Source organism: Schistocerca americana, chromosome 2 (assembly GCF_021461395.2).
Source record: "Schistocerca americana isolate TAMUIC-IGC-003095 chromosome 2, iqSchAmer2.1, whole genome shotgun sequence".
Taxonomy (NCBI): Eukaryota; Metazoa; Arthropoda; class Insecta; order Orthoptera; family Acrididae; genus Schistocerca; species Schistocerca americana.
The window spans coordinates 1,004,656,940-1,004,679,709 of record NC_060120.1 but is presented as its reverse complement, the minus strand read 5'-3'; the positions used below and the strand labels follow the sequence as shown (position 1 = coordinate 1,004,679,709).

The 22,770-nt window shown below is 43.1% G+C and overlaps 1 protein-coding gene across 1 annotated transcript in view; it reads left to right on the top strand.

Annotated features, from left to right (window-relative positions):
• The first annotated feature begins 1,024 nt into the window (after positions 1–1,024).
• LOC124595340 overlaps positions 1,025–22,770 on the top strand; it is a 68,887-nt gene continuing 47,141 nt past the window's right edge. Inside the window, exon 1 of the mRNA XM_047134053.1 lies at positions 1,025–1,128. The gene's annotated coding sequence lies outside the window, so the exon portion shown is untranslated. The remainder of the gene's footprint in view (positions 1,129–22,770) is intronic.

Genomic DNA, 22,770 nt, shown 5'->3' with positions numbered 1-22,770 from the left:
GGCGAGGAAAAGAATATATGATAAACACTGACAACAAGAAGGCACAGGATTATAGGACACATGTTAAGACATCATGGAACAACTTCCATGGTATTAGATGGAGCTGTAGAAGGTAAAAAGTATAGAGAAGGCAGAGACTGGGGTACATCCAGCAAATAATTGAGGACGTAGGTTGCAAGTGCTACTCTGTGATGAAGAGGTTAGCACAGGACTCAGTAAAATAAGAGCTCCAACCCACGCAAGTTACACAACAGTACAACTTGAAAATTAAACACTTCTGAAGATCTATTTGTATAGAACAATGATACAGAAACGTCTGAGAGCTCAGTATCGCGCACAAATTAGAAAACTTGTTCTAATCATGAAAATTCATAGAGTGGAAACTCTATTTGGCACAGTGTCAGACACAACAACTCACATAATTTTATTCAGTCAAGATATATGTCAAGAGGGTGATCAGAAAAAAGGCAACAAAATGGATATGCTAGAGTGATCGGAGACGACAGCAATTGTCAAGAACCCTACATTCCGATTACTCTTCCTAGCCCTTAGATTCGATAAGAACACCTCTACAGATATTCCGAACTTCGAAAGCTTTGTGACACATATTTCAATTAATTATATTGGAATCCATAAGATCCCGTTCTGCGCACCGACCATTGAGTATAGACAATGGAGAAAAGAACAGTAGTCGATCGTGATCAACAACTGTTATTTTCTCTATAGAATGATTTACATTTTATCATCTCGTTAAAGGGCAAACACTGATGGAACCGATGGAATTATGGGTGTTGTAGCGCTGTAGGAAACACTGAAGATTTATGACCCAAACACGCCCAAAAGCCTTGAAAATATCTTTGTAAGCGTTTCCACATTACGAAGCAGAAACTTTATCAAGCTCTCAAGCACCTGAGGATTTCCGTAATGTGACCTCTTCCTGTAAACAACGCGCTTCTGCTGTTTCCCGTTTCCTGTTCATATCCTCCGGCGAAGGCTCCTGTCAGTACCTCCGGAGATCAGCTGTCACCTCTTCATTCTGGCACAGTGAGATAAAGGTGCAACGTCGTTGCTGTTCGATAGGTGTCACAGGGGCAGAAAACACAGCGCCAGCATCCGGTGCTGTTGTTGGTAAGTTAGTTAGTTATTTACGGATTTCATAGATTGTATTCACAATAAACATTAACGTGCGATAGTTATTGGAACAATTTACCCATATATTTTTGTGACATGATGGCCATTTACAATGCTGTTCTGTGTACATGAGGAAGGCTGTCGATGTATGAAACTGACACTTAATACGATTTTATGGTTCAGTATGATTGACATGTGTCTTGCAGTGGCCAATTTTTCGTGCTAGTGATGGTCAGCGATCAAAACCTATAGCAAATTAATAAATTGTCCTAATCCAGCTAAGTGCCACGAATTTCTTGAAAGAAGTAAATAGCTGCCACCATTCAAGAATGTATCTCTGATGTAAAGAGAGATATCTAGGTATAATAACCTTATCTACATTTGAAACACTACTGTTGTTTGTGAGACTTTTTCGTTTAGTTGGCATATTGTCAGAAGTTTTACTCTGCCTGTTTCACTCCTCTTTGAGTCAAAGGTTGAGCCTTGTAAGACGTCTCCCCACGTCGCTCCATTTAAAATATTTATTTAACGGTTGTAAATCTAATCAAGGCCATTGGAAAAGATTTTGTTCTGAGCTGACAAGTAACATACAGGTAAATAATGGCAGGTTCATAGCTGTAACGTAAGCGTAGTACCAATCAAAGGACCCTTTTTCCGTCTTCTGATATAGTTTGCAGCATGTTTATTGGAATTTGATGGACAACATAAATACCTGGGTTCATTTAAGAATCAAACCAAAAACATCTGTAATTAAAGTCACTTTTTATTAGATAACGATTTCAGCCTAATTATGTTTTAGTTCTCCACTCACATTGTCTTTCCAAAACTATCTATGCTCTTGTTAATGTCATTCTGGAATATATCCATGAAATGTACATAATCTTAAATTAGACACTGTTTAGGACAAATACCATTTCTCTTATTACTGTTAAACACTTGAGCAACCTGCATCCGATGCATATTCGTCCGTACCTTCTTATTCCGTTACTTCCCCCTGAATCCTTTAATTTATACTTTCTTCGTGTCGCACTTCCACGTTTTACCATGTGTCGGAATTTATTTCTGGGTATTACCCTGCATATCATCCTAAGGTTTAGAACACACTATATGAGTTTGAAAGGAAATCTCTGCAGCAGGAAGATCATCTCGGACAAGCTGACAAGTTCTCCGTGGGGAGAAAACCCCGTCATCTGTGTTGGAACTGTTGCTCTGTGGAAGAGTGCGGAGCACCAGTTTGGGAAGGGTCGGATCACCACACCAGGCATGCGGACGAGGCATTAAACGAATCAGTCCGCTTAGTTATGGGGTGCCTCACACCAACCACAGACCCAAGAGCTACCTGTTGGCCAGCACTGCACCCCCACCCATAAGCAGCATAGTGACGGGAGAAACAGAACGGAAGAAGCAGACTGAAAACCCAAAACACTTGCAGCATTTCGCCTTAAGTCTAGGAGAAGCTTTTTTTTCTGCGAAAGCTACTATGAGACTCAAGCCAGATGTTACGACTTTTTTTCCCAGTGGCAAGAAAGTGCTCTTAAGCAACAAGGCTTCACTTTCAAGGGGAAAATTACCCCACGCTGCTTGGAGAATACTTAATAGATTGAGAACAGAAGTCTCTCAAGATACAGAAAAAATTTGGTCATATGTGGAGTTGAAGAGAAGATCAAATGCAGCTGGGGAGCAGTCCAGATACCTAATCACCTACTAGTATGTCAAAACTTGAACGAATCCTGTGCTCACAAGGGAAACTCGCATCGCACGATCCTCAGATTTAGTGATAAGATAGCCCATTGGACAGTCCCTCAAAAACTGAACAGAGATCACGCATAAAAACGGGCAGAAGGTGTACTGAACTGTGGGGAAAGGAGCAAAATCGAAACAGCGAACCGCCCAAGTGTAAGGTGTACAATATCGTGCGAATTTAAACAGTCATGGTATCGTGGCCGTGTGGTCACGGTGTTGGACTGCGAAGGGAGACACCCGTGTTCAAATCTCCTCCATATCCCACATATGTCACTAAATTATGAAGTGTCCGACCAGTCATTGGCGTGTCTGTTCGCTGCATTTAAATTTGTGTCTGTGTCGTGGTGTAACGTCCTTTACAACAGTGAGGTCTTCCAGACGTACGTACCTCCTGTTTGTTCTACACAAGTTCCACATGTTATGACTCTTGCGCTCCATTTTGGAAATTTTGGCTCTAGGATTCCTTTCTTCTAACATAGTTCACACCCGTTCGTTTGTTGTTTTCAAGCCTGTGAGACGTCTATGCGGCACCTGGCATGCTGTCACTATTCATCACATTTACTTGTGACGGTAACCCATACTTACCACATGACTCGTATTCCATTACCAATGTATAGAATGACAACTGCCAAGACTATAGAAGGAGGACACGATAATGACCGAATGGAAAATTCATAATTGTGCAAAAAAAAGGGGTACGGGGGAGATTTGAACGCGGATCTCCCGCCTTCCAGTCCGACACCGTTGTTCACACAACGACGACGCCGAGATTCTCGCAACTCGCTCGATGTTGCACGTCTTTAGCTTGGACCGCTCACTGATTCTATTTTGCTTCTTTTTCCACAGTTAGTTATACCTTCCTCCTATTTTCATGCTTCATCTGTGCCCAGTTTTTGAGGGGCTGTCCACTGAGCCATCTCATCACTAAAACTGAGGGGGGTGAGGTGGGGAGTTTCCCTTGTCAGAAAGACTTTTTAACTGTCACCGTAAAGTGCACAAAAGTTGCGGAATTGCGTAGAGGAAAAGTGCGATGTCTTCCTCCCGCACACCGAGCGAGGTGGCGCAGTGGTTAGCACACTGGACTCGCATTCGGGAGGACGACGGTTCAATCCCGTCTCCGGCCATCCTGATTTAGGTTTTCCGTGATTTCCCTAAATCGCTTCAGGCAAATGCCGGGATGGTTCCTTTGAAAGGGCACGGCCGATTTCCTTCCCTATCCTTCCCTCACCCGAGCTTGCGCTCCATCTCTAATGACCTCGTTGTCGACGGGACGTTAAACACTAATATCCTCCTCCTCCTCCTCCCGGACATGGAAAGTGAATAAGTATTTCAGTCGCTTTTAACATTCATAACATCAAAAATCGTTTCACTGTAAATTCTGTCTACTTCCCATCGCAGCACGCATCCCCTACACGACACTCTGCTACACACTTCTTCTTTGTCTTTGAGGTCTTATTCCCGCTGCAATGCGGGGTCGGGATTGTTACTATTGATTTGGCAACGTTAGTTGCAGAGGGTGGCTGGATGCCCTTCCTGCCGCCACCCCAAACCCCCCGGGACAGAAGAAGTGTACCCCGGCTGTCTGCATCGAGTGTAAGCCATGGGATAGTGCGAACGTTTTTCAAATGTCTGCGAGTCGTGTAACTGAGGCGGAACATGGGGACCAGCCCGGTATTCACCTAGCAGGATGTGGAAAACCGCCTAAAAACCACATCGAGGCTGGCCGGCATACCGGCCCTCGTCATTACTCTGCCAGGGGCATTCGATCCAGGGCCGGCGCGACTACCCGAGGCTCCAACCTTCTCTGGTTTCGGTTCTTCAGGAAGAATGTGCTGACGTTCTTCTATATACATTCATCTATACCTACATGGATACTCTGCGTATCACATTTAAGTGCCTGGCAGAGGGTTCAAACCGTCTGCCAAACAATTTATTACCCTGGTGGACAAGGTGGCCTTTAGTCTTTAATACTCCAATTTTCCTTACAGTATCGTATTTTTAGATGTCATTGTTACTTACTAACACGAAATGACTGTTGATAACCACGCGTAAATTTAGTTCGACGCTTAAATTAAAAATCCCAACTACTTAAAGACATGTGCTGTTTAAGGCTGGAATGTGGTGACTGTTGGTGAGCCTCTTGACCCTTGTGATCAGTGGTACTTCTAATACAGAACGCGACTTCGAATGCGCCAAGCAAACGCTATCTGATCAAGAGCGTCCGGACAGAGCTGAATTGATGACCAGATGTCACGAGAAGCGGACCCGGCGATATAAAAGGAGATCGGGAGTACCGAGTTGTCAGGTGAGAGGCAGTAAACAGCTGAACGGTCGGCAATGACCTCAAACGTGCACTCGTCATTGGATCTCATCTAATAAGTCCACAGAGACATTTCAACCCTTGTAAAACAGCCTGAGTCGACTGTCGGTGACGTGATTTGTGAGATGAAGACACGTAGCATCAATCACAGACCTCGTACACTGAAAGATGGCAACTGTCGGGTATTGCGGAGGGTGGTTGTAAGAAAATCGTATGGCATCGGTGGAAGGAATCACTCGTGAGCTCCAAAGTGTGTAGCTACGACACTGACAGTGCATGACTGTAAATGATTGATTTGGTATGATGAATCGCGCTGTGCCTTGTGGCAGTTCGATGGTAGAGTTTGGGTTTCCGAATCCCTGAAGAACGTTACCTGCCGTCAAGTGTAATACCAACAGTCAAGCACTGAGCAGGTGTTGGTACGATATGGAGGTGTTTCTCGAGATTAGTGCATAGTCTCCTTATTGCGCTTAAGAAAACGCTGAATGTGGAAGGTTATGAACACAATTTTAAATCGTCGTATACTGCGTACAGCAGCGGAACAGTTAACCAGACGATGATAGCGTGTCAGTGCACTCTATTATACAGCAGCATGTGTGAAGTAATAGTTTGTAGACAGTAACATTCCTGGCCTGCTCAGAGAACCGACCTAAACCCATTGGAACACCTTTGGGATGAGTGAGAAAGTCGACTTCACTTCAAACCTTGGCTCCAACATCACTACCTTCACTGCTTTCGGTTCTTCAGGAAGAATGTGCTAACGTTCTTCTATAGACATTCATTTATATCTACATGGATACTCTGCGTATCACATTTAAGTGCCTGGCAGAGGGTTCATCGAACCACCATCACAATTATTTTCAGCCGTAATGGCTATGTTTGTGAACCGTGACTGTGTGGAATAATTATTTATTTCAAGTTTCTGCTACCAGTCACTTTTTATTTTATGCTTAATCTAACATAATACAACGCGTTTAGATCATGTTCTGTTCATCTTCAAGCATTTATACATACATAGAGAAATGTTACTTAAAAATAAACGGTCTTAAACTAGATTAATCTAGAACACTTTGTCCATTGTTTTTTACTGTAGCTACTGGTGTGGCATTTGGGGGGAAGGAGGGGGCAGTGTATATCTGGAAATCGAAATCAGTGATGTCTTCTGCTGGTTTTCTTCTCTGTTGTTGACTATGCATATCACAGCAATTTCGTCATCTTGCTGCTTCACTTGCATCACTGCTGTAATGGCGGAGCTGTTGATTGACATTACACTATTGCACATTATATTTTGTCACTGATTGCCACTGCACAAATTGCTTCGATGTTATACACACAACACAAGATGACAGTCCGCCTAGAATCGCTCGGCCACACCGGCCAGTTATTATAGGTCTCTTCCTTACACATCGCTGTTGCAAACGGACGTTGCAACACGGCACAGACTCAGAGAACAGCGAAAAAAAACTGGAACTAAGGCGGTTTGAACACAGCTCGCCCCTTCCGCAGTCCAACACTTAACCACTTAACAAGGACGCCGTTCCTGTTCAAAGCGGCTCTATATTGCATGTCGTGTCCTTGGCCCGTTCACTGTTTCTGTTTTGCCTTTTTTCACAGTTCAGTACACCTCATTCCTGTTTTCACGCTTGATCTGAGTTGAGTTTTTGACGGGCTATCCAGTGGGCCATCTTACCATTAAATCTGAGGGCAGTGAGATGACAAGTCACGGGACAGCGATATGCGCGTATACAGATGGCGGTAGTATCGCGTACACAAGGTATAAAAGGGTATTCAATTGGAGGAGCTGTCCCTTCCGGCTCCTGGATTTCTCCCTTACTGTCTGCGCCCATCCTGTCCGCCTCATCCCCTCCCTCACCTACCTTGGCCTCACCATTGACCGTCACCTCACCTGGATCCCTCATCTCCGCTCCATCCAATCCAAAGCCCACAACCGCCTCCGACTCCTCAAACGCCTCTCTGGCCGGACATGGGGGTTGCACCCCTCTACCATCCTCGACACCTACAAATCCTTAATCTGTCCCATCCTCTGTTATGCCAGTCCCGCCTGGATATCTGCCCCCCCCCCAAATTCTATAAGTCCCACCAGATCCTTGAGCGCCATGCACTCCGCCTCGCCTTCTGTATACACCTCCTGTCTCCCACGTGGATTCTCTATGACCTCATTCCTTTCCCCAGTCTGCTCCTATTCCTCGAACATATCTGCATCCTCTACACCTCCCGCCACCTTGATCCCCCTCACCCCCTGTTGCTCCTCTCCTCTCCCATCCTCGCCCCCTGTCACGTCTTCACTGTTGTGTCCCCCCTACCCTCCATCTCTACACCCTTCATCTCCTTTTCCAAGGTGGCTTCCATCAACTCCCCCTCCCAGATGATGCCCTCTCTCCCTCCATTTATCCCTCCTATCAACTCTGATCCTCACTCCCCCTCCTTTCCTCTGTCCTTTTCCCAGGCTCCATCTCCCCCCCTTCCATCCTCTTTTATCCCCACCTCCCCTCTCTCTGCCCCCTTCTCTCCTCCAAGTGCTTTTGCATTTCCCTCCTCTGCCTCTTCTCATTCCCTCTCGCATCTGCCCTGCCCCTCTCCCCCCCTTATGAGTCCTCTCCCTCCTTGGTTCCCCCCCTTTCGTTTTTTCCTCTTCTTCCTCCTTGTTTTTCCCCCTCCTCTAGGTCCCTCCCCCCCATCTGTCTTTGGCTCAGGAGTGTTATCTTTGTGCCGCCATTTTCGTGCAGTGTTTTACAGTGAGTGTTTTACAGTGAGTGTTCCGTGTTGTGTCTTTTGGGAAGTGTTGCGAACGGCCATCATACTGTCGCTCGGTGTAATTTTTTATCTCTTGCGAACAGAAACCAGACTGTCGCCATGTTTTTTAATTGTGTGTCTACTATGTTACTTGTCTGATTTCTGTGTCTTTCATTAATATTGCCAACCCCTTTGCTTTCTGTTTTAACTTTCCACATTTTTCCGCCATTTTACACTTTATGTAACCGTTTTATCGCCTGTTTTTCTTGTTTCTTTTCTTCTTCCGTTTTTAAAAAAGTCTGTAGGCTGTAGAGCGGCGTACTAAGCTGCTGCCAGCCCGCCCCCTTCGGGGGGAATTGAAAATCAATAAAGAAAAAAAAAAAGCGGAGCTGTCATTTGTAGTGAGGTGAGTCATGTGAAAAAGTTTCCCATGTGATAATGGCCTCAAGATGGAAATTTGAATGCGGAATGGTAGTTTTAGGTAGGCAATGGGACATTCCACTTCCGAAATTATTAGGCGATTGAATATTCCAAGGTCCACAGTGTCAATCGTGTGCTGAGAATAGCAAATTTCAGACATCACCAAGAACAACGCAGTGGCCGACAGCCTTAGCTTAACGAACGGCAGCAACGGCGTTTACATAAAGTTTTCAGTGCTAACAGGCAAGCAGCTCTGCGTGAAATAACCGCAGAAATTATTATCGGACGTACGACGAACGTATAGGTTAGGACAGTGCGATGAAATATGGCGTTAGTGAGCTATGGCCGCAAACGACCGACGCGAGGGCCTTTGCTAACACACACGACATCGCCTGCAGTGCCTTTCCTGGGCTCTCGATCATATCGATTCGACCGTAGACTACTAGAAAACCGCGGCCTCGTTAGATGAGGCGCGACAACGGAGCTGATCCTCCTTGGTACGCAAAACGGGTCAGAACACTGTTGCAGAAACAATGAAAAAAACTTGCTAAATTTAAATGGACGCAAAATCTTCAAGATTGGCGATCTTTCACAGAAGGTTGAAATTTAGCGCGGACTTCAATGCGAGAAGCTTACAACAGTGTCCACAATGAAATTTTGTCACAAAACGTGGTAGAAAATCCAAAGAGATTTGTCGTGTGTGAAGTATGCTAGCGGCAAGAGAGAATCATTGCGAGATAACAACGGAAATACTGTCGAGGACAGTACTGCCAAAGCAGAGTTACTAAACACAGCCTTCTGAAATTCCTTCACCAAAGAAGACGGAGTAAATATTCCAGAATTCGGATCAAGAACAGCTGCTAACATGAGTAACGTTGAATATGGAAGTTAATAGGAACATAAAAAAAGGAAGGAAGGTTTATCTGTTTAGCAAGAGTAATAGAAGGCAGATTTCAGACTACCTAACAGATCAAAACGAAAATTTCTTCTCCGACACTGACAATGTTGAGTGTTTATGGAAAAAGTTCAAGGCAATCGTAAAATGCGTTTTAGACAGGTACGTGCCGAGTAAAACTGTGAGGGACGGGAAAAACCCACCGTGGTACAACAACAAAGTTAGGAAACTACTGCGAAAGCAAAGACAGCTTCACTCCAAGTTTAAACGCAGCCAAAACCTCTCAGACAAACAGAAGCTAAACGATGTCAAAGTTAGCGTAAGGAGGGCTATGCATGAAGCGTTCAGTGAATTCGAAAGTAAAATTCTATCTACCAACTTGACAGAAAATCCTAGGAAGTTCTGGTCTTGCGTTAAATCAGTAAGTGGCTTGAAACAGCATATCCAGACACTCCGGGATGATGATGGCATTGAAACAGAGGATGACACGCGTAAAGCTGATATACTAAACACCTTTTTCCAAAGCTGTTTCACAGAGGAAGACCGCACTGCAGTTCCTTCTCTAAATCCTCGCACAAACGAAAAAATGGCTGACATCGAAATAAGTGTCCAAGGAATAGAAAAGCAACTGGAATCACTCAACAGAAGAAAGTCCACTGGACCTGACGGGATACCAATTCGATTCTATACAGAGTCGCGAAAGAACTTGCCCCCCTTCTAACAGCCGTGTACCGCAAGTCTCTAGAGGAACGGAGGGTTCCAAATGATTGGAAAAGAGCACAGGTAGTCCCAGTCTTCAAGAAGGGTCGTCGAGCAGATGCGCAAAACTATAGACCTATATCTCTGACGTCGATCTGTTGTAGAATTTTAGAACATGTTTTTTGCTCGAGTATCATGTCGTTTTTGGAAACCCAGAATCTACTATGTAGGAATCAACATGGATTCCGGAAACAGCGATCGTGTGAGACCCAACTCGCTTTATTTGTTCATGAGACCCAGAAAATATTAGATACAGGCTCCCAGGTAGATGCTATTTTTCTTGACTTCCGGAAGGCGTTCGATACAGTTCCGCACTGTCGCCTGATAAACAAAGTAAGCGCCTACGGAATATCAGACCAGCTGTGTGGCTGGATTGAAGAGTTTTTAGCAAACAGAACACAGCATGTTGTTATCAATGGGGAGACGTCTACAGACGTTAAAGTAACCTCTGGCGTGCCACAGGGGAGTGTTATGGGACCATTGCTTTTCACAATATATATAAATGACCTAGTAGATAGTGTCGGAAGTTCCATGCGACTTTTCGCGGGTGATGCTGTAGTATACAGAGAAGTTGCAGCATTAGAAAATTGTAGCGAAATGCAGGAAGATCTGCAGCGGATAGGCACTTGGTGCAGGGAGTGGCAACTGTCCCTTAACATAGACAAATGTAATGTATTGCGAATACATAGAAAGAAGGATCTTTTATTGCATGATTATATGATAGCGGAACAAACACTGGTAACAGTTACTTCTGTAAAATATCTGGGAGTATGCGTGCGGAACGATTTGAAGTGGAATGATCATATACAATTAATTGTTGGTAAGGCGGGTACCAGGTTGAGATTCATTGGGAGAGTGCTTAGAAAATGTAGTCCATCAACAAAGGAGGTGGCTTACAAAACACTCGTTCGACCTATACTTGAGTATTGCTCATCAGTGTGGGATCCGTACCAGATCGGGTTGACGGAGGAGATAGAGAAGATCCAAAGAAGAGCGGCGCGTTTCGTCACAGGGTTATTTGGTAACCGTGATAGCGCTACGGAGATGTTTAATAAACTCAAGTGGCAGACTCTGCAAGAGAGGCGCTCTGCATCGCGGTGTAGCTTGCTCGCCAGGTTTCGAGAGGGTGCGTTTCTGGATGAGGTATCGAATATATTGCTTCCCCCTACTTATACCTCCCGAGGAGATCACGAATGTAAAATTAGAGAGATTAGAGCGCGCACGGAGGCTTTCAGACAGTCGTTCTTCCCGCGAACCATACGCGACTGGAACAGGAAAGGGAGGTAATGACAGTGGCACGTAAAGTGCCCTCCGCCACACACCGTTGGGTGGCTTGCGGAGTATAAATGTAGATGTAGATGTAGATATCCTCGGAGTAGCGAAGCAACTTAAATCAGTTAACAAATGCAGGTCTTCTGGTCCAGAGTGTATACCAATTAGGTTACTTTCAGAGTATGCTGGTACTATATCTCCATACTTAACAATCATATACAACCGTTCGCTTGGCGAGAGATCCGTACCCAAAGACAGGTCGAACCAATATCCAAGAAAGCTAGTAGGAGTAATCCACTAAATTACAGGCCCATATCATTAACGTCGACATGCAGCAGGATTTTGGAACACATATTGTGTACGAGCATTATGAAGTACCTAGAGGAATACGGTCTATTCACACACAGTGAACACGGATTTAGAAAATACCGTTCTTGTGAAACGCAACTAGCTTTTTACTCACGCGAAGTGTTGAGTGCTATTGACAGCGGATTTCAAATTGATTCCGTTTTTATAGATTTCCAGAAGGCTTTTGACATTGTACCACACAAGCAGCTTGTAGTGAAATTGCGTGCTTATGGAATATCGTCTCAGTTATGTGACTGGATTTGTGATTTCCTGTCAGAGAGGTCACAGCTCATAGTAATTGACGGAAAGTCTTGGATTAAAACAGAAGTGATTTCTGGTGTTCCCCATGGTAGTGTTATAGGCCATCTGCTGTTCCTCATTATACCAGGTGTACCGCTATGAAATGAGCGTTTTTTTGCGAAAATGAAACACTAATTTTGAATTGAAAAGTAAAAACATTTTATTCAAAGTACTGACCATTGCTTTCTATACATTTGACCACCTTTCTGACAATTTGTGGACACTACGCCAATAGAAATGTTCGTCGTTTGAAGCAAACCAATCAGACACCCAATTTTCGACTTCTTCGTAGGAATCGAAGTGTTCCTCAGCCAATGCGTGTCCCATTGATGAAAACAAATGGTAGTCAGAAGGGGCCAGGTCCGGTGAATACGGCGGGTGGGGTAGCAGCTCCCAGACAAGTGTTTTGATTGTATCCTGAACCAGTTTTGCTTTGTGAGCGGGTGCATTGTCGTGTAAAAAAAGTACTTTGCCATGTCTTCTGCCCCATTCTGGTCTTTTTTCGATCAATGCATAGTTCAAATTGATCATTTGTTGTCTGTAGCGATTAGTATTCACAGTTTGACCGGGTTTTAGAAGCTCATGATACACCACGCATTTCTGATCCCACCAAACACAGAGCATTGTCTTCTTGCCGAATCGATCTGATTTTGCAGTCGATGCTGATGGTTGTCCCGGATTAACCCATGATTTTTCCCGTTTATGATTCTTAAAATAAACCAATTTTTCATCGCCAGTAACAATTCGACGTAAAATTGATTTTCTTTCATGTCTTTGAATCAAAATTTGACAAATGGTTTTTCGGTTCTCCATCTGTCTTTCATTCAATTCATGTGGCACCCATTTTCCACACTTTTGGATCTTTCCCATAGCTTTCAAACGGTCAGAAATTGTTTGTTGTGCAACATTCAGCATTGCTGCCATTTGCTTCTGACTCAAAATATCATCTTCATCCAATATTGCTTTCTATTCACCGTCTTCGAACTTTTTTGGTGGTCTCCCACGTTTTTCATTTCTTACATCAAAATAATTATTTCTGAACCGTTGAAACCATCTTTTGCATGTTGCTTCTGATAGAGCATGATAACCATATGCCTCGACAAGCATTGGATGCGACTCTGCAGCACTTTTTTTCAAATGAAAACAAAACATTAATGCTTTCCGCAAATCATCACTTTCTGGAACAAAATTCGACATTGTTAACACGACGAAAACATATCATGTTGTTTGTTCCATGACTTGATGTATACTAAATATCTTTGACAGATGTCATACCAACCAAAAAAAAATTAAGGCTCGTTCTCAACAAATGTTCCCTATCGTAACACATTTGTATCTTAACGCTCGTTTCATACCTGTACACCTGGTATAAACGATTTAGGAGACAATATGAGCAGCTGCCTTAGATTGTTTGCTGATGACGCTGTGCTTTATCGACTGTTAAGATCATCGGAAGATCAAAACGAACTGCAAAACGATTAGGAAGCATATCTGTGTGGCGCGAAAACTGGAAAATTGACCCTGACTAACGAAAAGTATGATGTCATCCACATGAGCGCTAAAAGAAATCGTTACACTATAAATCAGTCAAATCTAATAAATTCAACTACATATCTAGGAATTACAGTTACGAACAACTTAAATTGGAAGGAACACATAGAAAATGTTGCGGGGAAGGCTAACCTAGGACTGCGTTTTATTGGCAGGACATTTAGAAAATTTAACAGGTTTGCTAAAGAGACTTCCTACACTACGTTTGTCCGTCCTCTTTTAGAATACTGCTGCGCGGTATGGGGTCCTTACCAGATAGGATTGACGGAGTACATGGAGAAAGTTCAAAGAGGAGCAGCACGTTTTGTATTACAAAGGAGAGAGAATCACTGACGTGATACAGGATTTGCGGTGGATATCATTAAAACAAAGGCGTTTTTTTTTTTTTTTGCTGCAAAATCTTCTCACGAAATATCAGTTACCATCTTTCTCCTCCGAATGTGAAAGTATTCTGTTGACATTCACCTACGAAATGATCGTCGTAACAAAATAAGGGAAATGCGAACTCGCAGGGAGATACAGGTGTTCGTTTTTCTCGCGCGCTGTTCAAAATTGGAAAAATAGTCAATTATTGTGAAGGTGGTTCGTTGACGCTCTGCCAAGCTCAAAGTGTGACTTGCAGAGTATCCATGTAGATGTGGATGTAGAAGGTAAGAGTTGATGGTAGCGTTCGAGCATGGAGCAGACCCCACGAAACCATGCACCCAAGTTGTCAACAAGAAACTGTGCAAGCTGGTGGTGGCTCCATAATGGTGTGAGCTGTGTTTACATGGAATGTACTGGGTCCTCAGGTCCAACTGAACCGATCATTGACTGTAAATGGCTATATTCGGCTACCTGGGGACCATTTGCAGCCATTCCTGGACTTCATGTTCCCAAACAACGATGGAATTTTAACGGATGACAGTGCGCCATGTCACCGCTCCAAAATTGATCCCCATTAGTTTGAAGAACATTCGAATGATTTTGTCACCCATCGACCATTTATGGGACATAATCTAGAGGTCAGTTCGTGAACAAAATGCTGCACCGGCCACACCTTGGCGGTTGTGGACGGCTATAGAGGGGAGTTCCAACGACTTCGTCCAGTTGGTGCATTATGCCGGGCAAAAGGAGGTTCGACAAGATATTAGGAGGTATCCCTTGACTTTTGTCACCTCAGTGTAAGAGCATATCGGTGACTTTGATCCTCTCCGATCTGAGGAATAGGTAACGTTCGTTACATATAAAAGATATCTACTCTCCAAGAAAGAGAAAAGCGTAACTGTTCAGAAGAACAGTTGTAGAACATCTCCTAGGTTACAAAGGATTTGTATACACGCCTTGCTTTGTAATAACCGCACTGGAAATACAGCTTAACGTTGTCCAAGGTTTTGACCTACATTGTTGGAAAGCGAAGGAATCACTCTTGAACCTCGTTGCGTTTTGATTTCTAGAAGTGGCTTTTGGGTCTATCCAACTGAAAATTTTCCAAGTGAAACAAATAAACCTATAGTCCAGCACATTTCAGCCTATTCTTTGTACTATGTGGGAGAGACGTGGTGGCTATTTTGAATGCAGTGTTACACTGTCATTCCGCAACAAACCACATGCAGGAGACAACTACATAAGAGGTGAAGAGTTGGCACAGGTGAGGAAATCGTGGTGAGCCACTTGAAACCAGTCAGTAAGCTGATGGCAGCTCCTTCCGCTCAAAAGAGGTTTAATATAAAGATAAAAGTTCATACATCACAGCCATAGGTTGTTCATAGTAACGATTTCGGTGGCATATACGGACTATAATCCTACAATCGCTCATAGAGACGATCACACCGATGTCATTTTCGAAGATAGTGTTACACGTTAGTTATTGCACTGCACGATCAAAGAAGTCAATAACGAAGAGGAGAACAGATACCGCCCCGTCATGTACGACACGCGTTCAACGACGGACGGATTCTGTGGTCGCATTGGCCAAGAAATGCACGCCCTGGGTGACGCAAGAAGCGTGAGACATGTTGCAAAATACATATCTGTCATTACGATATTAGGAAGGCAACCTAATGCATAGCACGATGGTATTATGCATGTATCCCTCACTACTCAGTATTTCCGCACAACCATGAGAAATGTACGCTCGTCGAAGTCTATGACTACCACAAGAAAATGTCTTTTGGGACCTCCTGCCGTGGCTACTACACCACCGATCGACATCGCACAAGCTGGCAACCATTAAGTCGTCTGTAATACTTAAATTCTGTCGTTCATCCTATCATTTGTGTCTTTCGCTACAGAAATGGAGGCTGGCTACATACATACATAGGCATATACACGCCATAACACGCTGTAGAGCGTACGGGACATGGTACTTCCTTCCATTTAGAGATTCTCTGTAGTATTCCAGTCCCTTATTCAGCGACAGAAAATGACTGATTACATGCCTTTCTATTCCCTCTACCTCTCTATACTCATGATCCCTGCGCGTGGTACGTGTTGGCGTAAGCAAAGTGGTCGCAGAATGTTCCTCGACCACAGGTTCTCTAAATGTACACTCTTTGACATAAAACTCGACCGGCGGCCGGCCGCTTCAGAGGCTAAGTCCGCGCCGATCGCGACATGGGACAATAAAACTGGCCAACTCGCTAATTCTCTAAGTCCGGTTATCTGCACAATCTGGCAACACTGTAGACTGCAGCACTTCCTGGAGGAAAACTTGTCCCATGATAGAGCAACACTAGGCTGATTACGCCTGTGGTCTAGCGGTAGCGTGCGTTGTTTCTGTTCGTAACGTAAGTGGATCGAGAGCAGCTGGAATAAAATATTTTTGCAGCCTCTTCTGTCTGAATGCTGAAGAAGTGAATGTAATGGTAGCGCAGATTCAATCTATTTCGCTTTCTGACACACCGATATCAAAATTTTATCCAGTAACGATTTTGCGGCAGATTTCCTGCAGACTGTCCTCCTCTGGACGCCGTATGCGGCAAAGCTCCGGGATCCATTCGCTGGCTACCGGCAGCGGCCGTGGCGACAGCAGCGGCGCTGCGCTCCCCCGTTCTTTATCGAAAGCGCCTGCTCCCGCTCATCGGTTTTGATGATTTAAAACGCTTTATTATTAAATGTTGCTCCACAGAAAATTTCTACGATTTCCATTCACGCTCAAAAGCAACGGAGACAGACGCCCTGATTAGTAGGCGGGTATTATATTACATTAATCGGCAAGAGCTGAGTATGGCCCGAAATTAATTTTATAGACTGGGACGAAATTAAACCACCTCGCTACATTCGATGAATTTATAAATGCTTCCTACCTCCTTTCTTTTCCTTTCAAACTCAATTATTTGTGCAACTTTTGGTCAATGTTCGGATGTTTTCGTCAAGCCGGGGTGAGCGTCTGTGGTGTAAAGTGTATTACAGTTCTTGTTTCATTCCTTATGGCAACTCTATGCGATAAACTGTGTGAATACCTTGCAATGCATGCTCTGTAGCAGTGCAGGAACACTGCACATTTGGAGTTCCATGAAGTATTTAATGTTGATTGGAAGTGATAGTTAAGGTCATCAGATTTAGACCAGAAAAATTTGTCGTTTTGGAGGTTTCAGAGAACGGAAAGCAATTGCTAACGCCGGTGTTAGAAAACGTCTACAGTTAAATGCTATTGCAAAAATTTAGAAGAGGGGAACTGTATTAATCAACATGTGCACTTCATAAACAACCTTCTGACATGTTAGACCTATATGAAGAACAAAAAAAAAAAAATGGTTCAAATGGCTCTGAGCACTATGGGACTTAACATCTGTGGTCATCAGTCCCCTAGAACTTAGAACTACTTAAACCTAACTAACCTAAGGACATCACACACATCCATGCCCGAGGCAGGATTCGAACCTGCGACCGTAGCAGTCGCGCGGTTCCGGACTGCGCGCCTAGAACAGCTAGACCACCGGGGCCGGCTATATGACGAACAAAACTCAAATTTATATCGTTGACAGTCGCTTTGAATCTTTTCAGGATCTATTTTGCAGTGAAGCACCTTGGCATTTGCAAAGCAGACATCCATGATATTAATTTACTAAGTCGAATCGGACGAAGATTGATGTTTAAAGGCATTCTTCAGATTTCGTATAAAGAATTTTTACTAGCCGTTTGCAACTCCATTAATTAAAATGGAAAATACAAGGTTGTAGTCAGCGGCTTCCACCGAGATTGGAACTGATATGTCATACAGTACGACGACCGCAACGCACAAGGGAACCTCTTTTTTTTAATTTTGCTTTTTTTCTTTTCCTTTTTTTGACGGTTACCCCTTTCTTCTCTCTTATTTTAAAGCCCCTTAGGAAAATGGCAATAAAAAAAGAAACTAAGTGCCACCTCCACTTTTCATCCTATAACAAAAAAAAAAAATCTGGTCCACTTCAGGCATTGGCTCCGGACTAAACCTACCCCAAGAGATGCCTATATACGAGGAGAAATATGGGAATTCGAGGTTAGGGCTATCATTACAAACAAAACAAAATCTTCCTTTTTCTGAATTTTATTTTTATTTTGATTGTTGTTTTGTTTATTTTTGTTGTGTAATTGATCAGACGCCTTCTGCGCCCCGCTGGTAATATGTTGAGTCACGTCTTCTAAAAATTGGTGTGTTCCGTTCAGTAGTTCAGAAATGTTCATTGGTTCAAACTGGAAACCTTCTTCACTCTTGGCTTAACACATTCCAGCTGCGAGGCGGGTCGTGGAAAACACTCCCAAGGAAGTTCGAGAAAAATTGTCTGTATTTTGGGTGGCGGACAACGACATAATGACGGTCGTTGAGGTATGTCCAATAATCGAGTACAGAGTCTACAGTTTGTCCAACTAGGTAGTGAATGGCATGTCCGCGAATCCAATTCACAGCATTGGTCTTTGTCCGAGGAAAATAGTCACGCCCCGGAACTAATAATGAAAGGGGAGTATTCCGATTCAGAATGTCCCGCGTTAGAAAAGCCACAATATGACGAATAACCTATGAGCTAACGACACACTGGCGACCACAGACGAACTACAGTCACTGCGATGTTGCCTGAGCCTCAAAACGCAACCTTAAAACACACAAACAGGTGTTACTTATGTGAAGAACGCCGTTCTTGGAGTCCAGAAATTAATTATACTTTCTGTCTCATCTTACAGCGGATTCTATCGTACGAGTCTTCGATGTGGAAAACGAATGTCAAGTGATTTTAGCGAGGTAACGCCGGCCTACACCCGGAAGTAAATGCACTATCAGAGTGCTAACAAATACTTGCTACGACGCTGCCATTTCTCGGTTCTCTTACGAGGCAGCTCTTCAGCGAAATGCTTGCCGTGATTCTCCGATACGGTCCTTCAGAGTGGAGACGCGCGCGCACGTTTGGTTTTTATGCGGCGTTCTCCCCTGATGGTTTCTGACGTCGCCTTGTGGGCTATGTCTACATTTGAGACATTCAATTATCATTAATCCAAAATAATACAAGTTTCAGCATCCGGCGTGGAAGAAGGCTGTTGAGGCCGACATTATATCATTTCAACGTAGGGAAAGCAAAACGGGTCATTCAATGTTTCTCATTCAACTTTTAGCATGTGAGATAATTTTCTGTAACGTTCATAATCATCTAAAAATATAAACGAAGTAAAAATACATCTGAAGCTTATTCGAATTGAATATAATGTAAGATACCAAACGCTTTGCACCTCGATGTCGAATTTGTCCACGTGCAATCTTTTGCAGCATACAAAAAGAATATCATGATTACCACGAGAATGAAGAAATATGTTGGTACGGATGGAAGCAAGGAGAGACGCAATCAACAAATATTCGATTCCTCATGATATTCATTTCATTTGAGACGTAAGAAGAGTTAAAGCGGGATATTACTTTCGTTAACACGAAAGATATGCCGCACATATTGATAACGAGGAAGTCTGCGTCTTCATACGTTTCCTCCTTGAAATCTGTATGCTCTCTTATATACTAAGTAGCCTGATCATTGTTTCAGTAATGTTACCCTCTTGTTTGACCCCGTAACGATGAACAGATTCCAAGTGCATGTCTCTGCATGAAAGTAGCTGTTCGAACCCTTCCTGGGTTGCTTTTTGTGTTTTATTGCTTGGAATTCCTGAAGCAGACCACTGTCCCTTCTTCTCTTGTGGGTTAGGTCTCAAAACTAAACCGCTTTTTATCCAATGGCATAATTTATTCAGACAGCATCAGCACAAGACTGTCAAACAAAGCCTTCCATTTACAGTTGCAACACTCTAACAAGCACTGACCGAAGTGTAATCCACGGTCATGGTCCGAAATTAGCAGCTGTCTGCTACTGTGGAAACTCCGTACTACACTTTCGATTCCGCAGCACCATTTTATCTGGTAACACTGTGTAGTTGCAGAGTTGTGCCAGCATGTCTGTCCTCACACTGTCAACTTTATGTATCTCACTTCTCCTGTAGCGTTGATCACGAGGAGCAGAAGTAAATGAGTGTATTCTGCGTGACGTAACATTCAGTATTCCCTTCTTTCATAGCCACTCTTCATGTGCATCGATACCAAATAGGAATGTGAAAACTCTTGCGAGTGAGAGAACGACAATAACAATCGTAACAAGAACAATCAAATAATGAATAATGTTTATTCCAACGCAGAACGAGAATGGCTTTAAATATAAATATCTATATCTATATCCGTATCTATTAATCTCTGAGTTGGCACAATGCAAATTTATTCTTAGCATTTAGTTACTGAATTTAGTTCGGGATGTTTGCAGAGAAAAGGAAAAGTCGGTACTTCCCGCTAGTGTAATATAATGTGAACCAGCAACTACCCTTTCCTTAGAACACGACTCAAGCAGGTCCCCAAGTAGGTACCAAGGCACTGCTGCATTCTGTTCCCTGACATTGCTCTGATGACGGTTAATGCAGATAGTTCCGATTATGAAATACAAAACGTATTGCAGGTTAGTTCCTAGGATAGTAACATTAAATTTGCGTTGTAGACGGCACATGAACGTGTCGACTATCCATATTACTCATCAATATAAAAAGACAATATTATGGGAATTTAGCAGGATTACTCAACATGAATTCTGAAATTGGTTGACTGACCGCACAGGTGCTAAACGTCGTCAAGAGTATACGATGTCCTAATCGCATTAGGAATAGGAAGATCGTCTTCGACAGCTCGCAACTTTCACATTGCTATCTCCACCCTACTCCAGACAGCCCTCGGTGGAGTTGCACTAAGTTGCCGATGCAATGTAAGGCCTTCAAACCGACAACAGACCACATATTGAAAAATACAAGCGAGTTCTCTTGCAGCGTAAGCTTATTGTAACTAATCTAAAACTTATTGGACAGGAACATTGTCCTATTCAAAAAAAGCTGTCTAGCAGGTCCTCTAATCGCTCCTTGGTACAGTCGTTTGACTTTTGAAAATGGTTCCAACAAGTCACCACTAGAAAACACTGCTCTGTACCGCAATAACTCAAGATGTAAAGTAATACCACGGTACTGCAAATATTTGGGAACACCTTATCACAGAGAAGACTGTGCTTAAGGCTTGTAAGTTCACATTTATTACAATAAATGACATACCTGAAATGTTACCACTCTCATTATTACGTCAGATTGGTAATGTACGTAGTAAGTTCGTCGTATTCATGATTTCCTCTTCAAAGTAACATACCCTACTTATTATTTAACACAAAATGACATTAAAAATTTAAGTTATTCACGAGCAGCTAGTTGAGAATATGTATGAACTTCAAATGACACGACGAACCGTCTTGTTCCGCATATGGATTCAAACCCAGCTCATGCAGACTAAGCAAAGATTTCGTTACTGACGGAAACTAACAGTCATTCCTGATTAAGCATACAGAGAGTGATATACCTCGATTTTAGACACTGTCAGTTAGCAAATATCAACTTTAAATTGCATAACGCAAACATGTTTAACAGACGCGAATTCCTACCCATCATCTATTGTCCCTGTTAACGAACTACGAGAGATGTTAAATATTGCTTCTTCACAAGTAATTTACTTGAAATGCCGTGAGGTAAAGCATTCGAACCCAGAACCTAATCGGATTGCTATAGAAGCACAGTCAAATGCGACATATCGGATTTTCGCGACAGTAGCTAGATGTTTTAACTGAAATGACGAGACGAAACATTAATTTTTTCCTTCCCAGGACACCTACCCGGCACCTATCGCTGTTGTATTCTAGAGAAAACGAACGTTAAATATGGGTTTGTTGCACCAGCAGTGATATGTGAGCATGTTTGAACTAGAAATAATATGACGAAGAGTTCAGCGCTCACTGGGAATAGAGCCCACATATATCGTTGTTGACTACACACAAAGAGACGTCAGCTACCGAATTTTTCTCCGCCAGCTGCTCAGAATAACATCTTGAACTTACAGTCATCTCGCAAAAAGTTCTGTGTCTCACTGGGAGTTAAAAACGTCAGATATCGTTAGTGTTGACAACGAATGAAAATACATTAAAAATCGAAATTCTTATCCACCAGCAGATAGGTGTTCTCATGCTAGAGCTTGATAATACATAATTAAATCTTTAGTGCCGGGCCAGGATTCGATCCCATTCACGCGTAATATGTGGAGATGTTGAGGAATCTGCAGTTTTGAACAAACAACAAATTGTAGCCGAGCTGTATTGTCACGAAAGGATCAAATTCCGCGTTAAGGGCGGTCTGAGTTGCATTCCCAGTTCAGAACCAATCTTATCGACACACAGAAGCTCAGATAAAAGATGGAATAAGTGTCCTGTGACCATACATAGCGTTTGTTTCGTCACTTGAAATAAATAACTAGTATAAGAAATGTTACTGGTGATAGAGTTTCTACATGTCGCCACTCCAGACTTTATTGTGGTTCAACCTACCGTCTACTTGGTAGAGAAGGAAACTCATCTTTAATGTGAATTTTCAGACCACACTGCCATTACACCTTCTTCACTTGGTGTAGCCAGGAGAGAATGGACTCTGTCTCTCCCTATCTAAAATCATTGACAGAAGTGGGAATCCAACCCAGACCATAGGTATAACAACCTACCATCCGTCCAACAGACCACGAAATCCTCTTCTCTCATTTTTCTATCGTAACGCCGTTACGCCACACTGGATGAGAATTCTGACACACAGGCGTCCTGTAGTAATTTGCACCATGTTCAGTAAATTCATTTACTTGCTTGACCGAATCACCATGAACTAGCTGCCTCGGCTACCCAGTGCATACATTCCACTCTATATTTTGTAATCACCGAAATAA